General features: G+C 34.1%; 1 long non-coding RNA gene across 1 annotated transcript in view; it reads right to left on the bottom strand.

The window, feature by feature from the left end:
* Positions 1–42: 42 nt before the first annotated feature.
* LOC113497975 overlaps positions 43–8903 on the bottom strand; it is a 29307-nt gene continuing 20446 nt past the window's right edge. Inside the window, exon 2 of the long non-coding RNA XR_003400943.1 lies at positions 43–415. This is a non-coding gene — a long non-coding RNA (uncharacterized LOC113497975). The remainder of the gene's footprint in view (positions 416–8903) is intronic.

Raw genomic sequence — 8903 nt, 5'->3', positions numbered from 1 at the left:
TTTATGGTGCTTTCTTAAAAAATGTGTCAATTATTGACGGGATATATCTTACATTCATTTAATTCATTCGTCTTCACGCATTGCACAAACTTTTACCATTTTCAATCTACATAAAAATTCAAAATAGGTACTTAATTAAAAAAATCAAAATTCAAGAAATTACTCATACGCAAATACAAGATAATCTAAAGAACAGCTAAGAATTGGCACATGAAGGCACGATCGTTTTTTATAAAACCTTCATCTACAATAACAATCAGACCTTCACAAATAAATTAAAGTACAATTTATATCTCACAAATTACCGAGAATACATAAAATACGGTAGTTTAACACCTGCCCTCGACGTGAATGCACATTACAGCCAAAGTATCCTTCACCTTTGCCTGCCGTCTCCTTAAACAACCGAAATTACCTGTGGACAATAAAAAAATAAACATTAATATTATATTTATTGTTTTTCTGTATAATAAAGGGTTAAGGAACAATATATGCTGTCTTGTCTCCTGTGATCAGACCATCTCCCATGAACCATAATAGTTAGACAGTTGTCATGTTAATTATTTACTTATGTTGTTGCTATGACAACAACTATTAATGTGGTACATAATTAACTAGCTGTTGCCCGCGACTTCGTCCGCGTGGTTAAAGATATAAGTTTGGAATTTTTGAGTGGAATCCCTCGATAATCAATAATTTTGCCTGTTTTTTTCACTTTTTCCATTGTATCTTCGCTCCTATTAGTCGCAGCGTGATGGCATACAGAGTAAAACCTTCCCCGATGACTTTTTTCAATTTGAACCAGTAGTTCCTGAGACTAGCGCGTTCAAACAAACAAACTAACTCTTCACCTTTTATATTAGTATAGAGTATAGATACAGATAAAAGAAACATAGTTTACAATAATTTTTGGAACTCTTTGTGAGCAAGTGTTACTCGCTCTTGACCGGATCGCAATTGTCATTTATTTAAGTAAATTAATTATTCTGTCACTCAAACGTGTAATTTACGTGGAGTTAAACTTTTAAGTATGGATTTAAGTTACGGCTATGATTAATTCGTTTTTATGCATTTGTCACCTGGATAAAACAAAGCTGTTCTAATTAATAATGAAATGCGTTTTAAGTCAAGCGGGTAATTAAATTACTCTGTTATATAATCACTAAGCATAGTTTTAATTTTCCAGATGTGGTTGAACGATACCAATGCTAGTTAATAAACTAATCATGGAAGACCAGCAAACAAGATGCAGATAGATCGAAAAAAAATATATAATCGATATATGTGGAAAAATGTTAGATCTAATTACGGAATCTGATCAAAATGACAAGTATTGTATAATGTTGATTTCATACTTGGATATTAATCTTTTGAAGTATATTTATAAACTTTTAAATATAATAACAAACATTCAAGTTAAACATACATAATTATGTCATACTCCAGTGTTTAGTATTTCCATAAAAGTAAATGTAAATAAATCATTTCTTATACATCGTGTTTTATTATTGTGAATAAATTATAATTTATTATCGATTCAAGATTGATCTCATAATTATGCTGTTGGTGAGTATCAGGTATTAACAGAACGATACACAAAGTGAATAAAGAAGTATTATGGAGTTAACGTAAGGTCATTATAAGAGGCATTAAGACGAGCACTAATGTTGTAATTTTTATGTGTTACGAAGATTTTTGCAGATACATTGTTTGCAGGCGAATCAACTACCTAATTCGATCAGAAGTAGTAATATCAATTCATTATTATTTATTCGCTTTAAATTTTTATAGAAAACAGTTACCGAATTTTCCACAATTACATAGCTTTACAGAGTATTTATTTCTGAATTAATGGGGCATCTCGCATCGACGACATATTCTGTATTAAAAAATGAGCATATTGAGCGTGTAACATTTCCTAGCAACAATATTATTACAATACTGGTATAATAAAATGTAAAACAGATTGTTTAACATACTCCCATTGGACCATTTAATGTTTAAATGCCGTATGTGATGTATGTTGGTGACTTTTACGCAAAGATGAAGGTCAATGCGACAACTTTAAATATGAAGAGATTAGGATCTATTGTCATTTGTCTTTGGACTTTATAGAAACGTTTTATATGGCAATACCAAGATCAGAATTCAGAAGTCAGAATTAAACTTTGAAATAGTATTCTTACTATCTGTATAAGTAATTTAATAAATTCCTAATGGTATTAGTATGACATTTAAAATAAAAGGAAAAATAGTGAATTAATAATGATGAGGGTAAAAGATATTTCCGAGTTCAGCTTTTTTCCAAATCATCAAATGATCTCTCTTAGCTAAGAAGTTTCACTAAGGATCATTTTAAAAGGACACAAACAGACTGAAAGACAAGACAAGATAATAAAAGATAAAATAAAAACATTGTTACACACAAAAATGTATTTCAAAAAGAAAATGTTAAATACCTGTAGGTATTTAGCTTTGACTTTAACCGCACACGGTGGAAGATTTTCAGAAGCTACCAACTTTTCCTGAAGGACCAAAAATAGATATACTTTTAGGTTACGTAGACAAAGAAGTAAACTTGAGTCACCATCATAAAACTATTCATATATAATATCGTGACTGTCCGACCTTGGTGTCGGAGCCGGCGCGTCTACCGGCGTTACTACTTCAGACAATCCCTGCTTTATAATATAAATGTTTGACGTTAGTCACTAAACGTTCGTTTACGTTGACCCTTACAACGACAAATGAAAGAATAAACTGTTATTAGAAGTTTTGGGAATGATTTTCAGATTAAGTAACACATACACTGTTTTTGCAACAGGTTTAACAATCTCAAAAACACATGATTTTTTTTTAAACTACTTCCGCTGTAAGTAACTTAATTCCTTGTGTCGCGGGGTATTTCACAAACATAAAAATCACATGCACAATGACTCTCACAAAAAGCGGGGATCGAACCCGCGACACGACACGCACAGTGGGCTTGGCTTGGTGACCTCAACCACTAGGCTATTCAAAAGAAAAAGCGTCAAAATCAAAAGAGGAATCTTCTAAACTTTATGATGCGTAACCACAAAAGATGTTTAGTGAATGGCCATAATAATAACAAGTAAATACACGTATTTCAACACAAAAAGCTCAAGCTAAGCACGTACTGGTTGGCGAACAAAAACCCCTAGGAGACAACAATAACCAATTTCATTTATATTGAGCAACGAACAGACAGCACCCAGTCACAGACAATGCTAAACGTAATAAAATTTCTAATCTTCGTAATATTTGACATTGTTATTGTGTTCACAAAATCAAATAAAACAGCCCAACAAAATGGCTTTATTGAAAACTTTCGCAGACATTTCTTATAACGTAAATCATAAATTGTCTGAGCGCTAACGCCCTAAAGGCGAGGTGTGGTGAATAACAATGCGTCTAGACTGATCTGTCGGAGGGCCCACTAGACTCACAGAGAGCCAGGAGCGACTGACTGGAGCCGACTGACTAATGTCCAGGAAGTTACGCCCTTCTACAAATTCCCGATCGATACGCTCCGTGTACCCCCAAAGTTTCATCTGCGAGGGTCGGTGGTTTCAGGGAAACCAACGATACGTGCCAAATTCTAAATTACTTTAATGGAACCACCTCTGAGCTTTAGCTTGCAAATCGGAAAAGTAAAGTCATATAAATTTCACCTCAACTCGAGTATGCTCAAGTCGCATTAAAAAGTTGTACTCTAAGCGGTGAATAGTTGATTTCAGACCTGTGTGTTCACTACGGTATATGAGGCATTAACATTGCAAATGTTCAGACTGACGTAATAGCATTAACAGAATCAAATGCAACGTTAGGAGTTATGTAGTATAATGTAAGCGTAAAGTAATTAGTTGCCGGAGGGTGCCGGTGTAACAAGCGGCAGTAAATTAAATCGTTGTAATCCCGAGAAACCCTCTATACTGAGTATACTGCTCCGTTCGCTCTTCACGATCCTTTTACCATGATACGGCTCTTATCTTTGAGTGAATCTATAAATATTCTACACACAAAATGGAGTTTTTCACGGCGTGTTCTGGAGTAGGGATCAACAGGTATTTGATGGAGTCAAGCGCGGAGTGATCCGGTTACAAATTAGCATGACAAAGCGGCCACGACACAGCGTTGCCTCAACTTGATTTGCCTTTGGTTGCGCCACGTCATCGCATTTTGTGTAGTTTCAGAAGTTGTCAGACAAGCTAAGCAGCAATTGATTACTTTGTTGACAGCGATGTACTTACTGATACTATTAAAGCTTCAACGAACTTTGTATTTAAGAATTGAGGTTGAAATCGTGAGACATCAATTAGCTTTGTAAGTCGAGTTCCCATGACGCGGTAAATAAATACATGATACGTTTATGAGTAACATGCACTGCAGGCACGTGGGAGGGTGTCCTCATAACCAAAACAAAGGCCCAGACAGACGGACAGACAAAGGCTCGGACGGCTGGAAGTGTGCCAAGTACATTGGAACCGTTGCGTGAGGTGTTCACCAACCTACGCAGTACTTGTGCTTAGTCGAGCGAGGCTTTACTTTGATTTAGGTACTGGTACCTTTTTATCTTCTTCCTTTGTGAGTTATTGATTCGCGGAATCATCTTACGTGTGTTTCCTTGAATTTTGTTACTGTTAATTAATTTTGTATTGTCAGGTCCTTTTTTGATGGTACTTAATTACGATGAGAGATTTATAAGGAAATGTCAGTCTTAATTTTTTCCTGTTTTAATTTATAAAAGGAATAACTCTTTATCATGCTTTTCAGATAAAGCAGCAAAAGGGGAAAAATCAAGAAAATACATATATTTTTTTACAGTGTCTTACTTCTCTAAACATGCAACACAATGGGAAAAACTTACATAGAATCCATTCTACGTAATATTTACACATCCTATTTTTCTATATAATCTGTTACGTCTACCTTATGTCAAGGGTCTCAGATTGACCTCTACAAGATAAGTGGTCCTTCAATGTTTCTCTAAAGGTTAGACTTTGTGCGCAAAACAAAAGAATTTACTATTTTGTTCTATTTACATTTAGTTTTCATAGCATTGAGAAATTGTTTATGGGAAAAGGTTATATCATTGCTAATACAATTCCTATTGCAATTCCAATGTCACCTTGTTTATGGTAACAAGACAGTCAAGGTCGGGGGTAAAACTAGTTTTATGTCGGTTTTAAGGGTAGCACGAGAAAGTAAAAAATAGAAGTAAATAAAATATTATTTGCTGCGCGTTTAGACATTTACGTAATTCCAATATTTCCCATCAAGGTTTTGTTATAAATTGCTTTTATTTCAATGACGTATTTTTCAGTACACTTTTCCTACACAAAATTAAATTAAATTCAAATCAGAATCTTAACTTAGACATTTACAACCGTTACTGACCCTTGCATTTCACATACAACTATTAATTTTCACACATTAATTGTCACAGAACCCAGTGACTTATTAAAACTATCACTATTTCGTTCTCATAAGAATCATATGTATCTCTATAACGTGTGGTAACAATTTTCTAATAATCGATTTGAACTTCTTTGCGAAGCTGTTTTTGTTGAGATGGTTATCCTTATAAAAATAAATACGACAAGTATACAATTTTCAAATTAAAAACGTTTATTCCAAAGTTTTTTCATTACGACGCAGCGATGGTATGAATCCTTATCAAAATAAAGAACGTTAAAGAAATTCTGTCGCGTATATTAGCACTGCTCCCGTGCGAAGCGGGGCGAGTCGCTAGTGTAACTCTAAAACGTGTGGTAACGATTTTCGTTTATATTTAGCACCCCCTACCACGTAACTGCACAATCATTCGACCCAAACCCGTGGGAATACGTTCGCTCGACTGATTATTTCTACCATTCCAGATATAGGTACCAGTATTAATATCGTAGTCCCTTTACAATCAAAATATAAGGGCGGGCTTTGTTTGTGTTTTTTGTTATAATGGTGAGTGTATTTATTTTGATTATATGTTTCAAGTGTTTTATTTTTGTGTGAAATATGTATCGATTTTCGCTACACTCGGTAATGATAGGGGTCGATTCTAATGTCCCCGAAAATATAACTTTATGACGAATCTTCTTGAGTTTAAATTATGTTAAACACAGTGCACCTAACTATATCATGTATATTTTTATGTTACACAAGAGATATAGATAAATATAGAAGTAAAAAGTAGTAATATAGAATCCCACCAAAAACATTAAATGTAAAAAAATGCCAAGTCTCTCGATGCAGTCTTTCCATCGTAAAAAGTTTTGAGATCTCATAGAAGCCAAGTCCTATTCAAAATATTTTGTAGTTATAAATCAACATTTAGTAATTGTATCAATAGTTTTCTTTATATTATAATTATAGTGACTTGGCAATGAGCACAAGAAGAAACAAATAAAACGGCATATTTGTAGGAGTTGAAAGTTACACACACCGCATGCGTAAACATTAATATCACAAAATTAATTTTCTTTTGGTTTATCCGTGTCGTCCCAACCGAATTTCGGCAACGGCAGTCAGTCTTAGTGTACTCTCGATTCATTTACTTTCATAAAGCGATGGCCCGTAAGGTATTCTTAATTATTGTATTGGAGCAAGTAGTCGGTAGTGACCATCATGATTCACACATAACAAATAATCTGATCACTGGTCTCGTCAGTAACATTTGCACATAATTCCAGGCATCAAGCAGCTTTTAATTTGTGCTCATTGCCAAGTCACTATAATTATAATATAAAGAAAACTATTGATACAATTACTAAATGTTGATTTATAACTACAAAATATTTTGAATAGGACTTGGCTTCTATGAGATCTCAAAACTTTTTACGATGGAAAGACTGCATCGAGAGACTTGGCATTTTTTTACATTTAATGTTTTTGGTGGGATCTCATTTATTTTTTGTAAGTGTATTTCTTTCTTTTTTTTTAGGTGTCATAATTTCTAGGACTTCAGCTACTGCTTTGCTTAGAACCCATTCTCTATCTCTATCTCTTTTGTTTCTTCTCTGAGACTTCGTTACTTCTAATGTAAACAAGCTTAAACTTATATATATATATCTACTAACTTACAAACTATAGCTAAACTAAACTAAATAACACGTAAAGTTCTCCGAATATCAATTATCACTACAATATTTTTTAGTTTCGAAATGGTTTTTCATAGACAGGTGGCGCTATCAAATGAAAATTATCGAATTATTCTGAAGTACTACTTAGACTGCGCTTTGTAACGAAACCATAGCGCGATTCAGACACGTACAACGCCATCTATCGAGCGCGCATACAATATTTATCGCAATACAATGGAGTTTTAGCTTTATTAATTTAATGAATTATGAATTTTATGTATTAATTTGTATTAATGATAGTCTGTGTATTACATTTATATTATTCTTTTCTATTCTATGTATGTATTCATCCAATTGAATAGGTACTTAAACAACGAACAAAGTTAACAATGCAGTCAAAATCCATACATAATGTTCTTGCCAAACCGCAAATATAAAATTGTTTTCTATGGCATATTATTTTTTAATGTTTTTATAATTTTTCCTTTATATGTGGCTAAGGACCTATCTTGGTGCAAAATTTGAAGTTTCTAAGTCTGCTAGAAGTACCTTAGATTTTTGATGATCTGTCAGTGAGTCAGTGAGTGACAAAATGGTGTAACTTTGATCGACCGTAACTCCTAAACCATTAATTCAATTGGCATGTAATTTCGAACTTAAGCTTGTTCTAATGCCTACTATTATTCCCCGAAAAGCTAAACTCCTAGCTTTGTCCACGTCGAAGATACAGGGGGGGCGAAACAGCCGCGAATCGCTTCGAGAAAAGATGGTACGGCCGTGCCCGTTTTGCTCGAGACTTGGCAGGGGCACTGCCGTGCCCTCAGATATAGAAAAATACAGTGAAAAAAAATCAAACCTGTGAAAGGATTAAAACCTGTGACTAGTTTCTTTAAAAGCTAATCGCTTTATTAACTAAGCTACTGAATTTAAATATGTTCATTGGATCGTGCCACGTCTTATAGCGAACGTGATTGTTTCCTTTTCCCTATTAAATCTATAACTATAACCTCAATGATTCACATTGATTTACTCAAGTTTAATTATATAAAACAATACACATTATAATATTATTACAGCTGCATAACAAAAGCAATATATTGAAATCCATAAGTTATGATTTAACAACATTTAATCACATATTAAGAAACATTACGGTAAAACAAACATTGTTTATCGTTTGATAAGTTTCACGCGACGTTACGTCGGTTAAGGTATCAACGTGCGCCTGCGCACGTGACGCAGCTGGCTTTGTAAACTTATTATTACTTGTCTGACTAATGTTACGTATAGTTGGGAACAGTGTTATAAAAACATTGCTATAGGAAAGTCAATCGTAATTTATTTCTACATTAAAACGAATTCGAATTGATCGTAATCTCCTCTCATCAAAATTAAATAAGAGTATTGCAGTTATCGAAGATCGAAGGCAACTTACACGATATACCTATAACATGGACTACCTACCTAACCAGTCAAAAAACAAAGGTTTACGCAAATTAAACGACAAACACGCAGAAAGACAACCGAACTTTGCGCGATAAAACTATTTTATTACAATTATTATAGCTAGCCTGGAATGTCCCTCTGCTGGGCAACTCTTCTTCCACTTGACTTTCTTGAGCCGCGAATTCGGTAAAAACAAATCCAGGTCATCCCGCCATCTCCGTCTGCGTCTGGCTCGCTGACGTTGGTTTTCCGTCAGGGACTATTCGGTGGTATTTTTTCCCATTAACTACAAATCGTATTACAATACGTTCCATTAATAAAAGTCGAGAACATCGAGTCTTTATGTCAGCCTATAGC

The sequence above is a fragment of the Trichoplusia ni genome, chromosome 10 (genome assembly GCF_003590095.1).
Source record: "Trichoplusia ni isolate ovarian cell line Hi5 chromosome 10, tn1, whole genome shotgun sequence".
NCBI lineage: Eukaryota > Metazoa > Arthropoda > Insecta > Lepidoptera > Noctuidae > Trichoplusia > Trichoplusia ni.
Note: the sequence above shows the minus strand (reverse complement) of the source record. Positions and strands in the feature narration are given on the sequence as shown.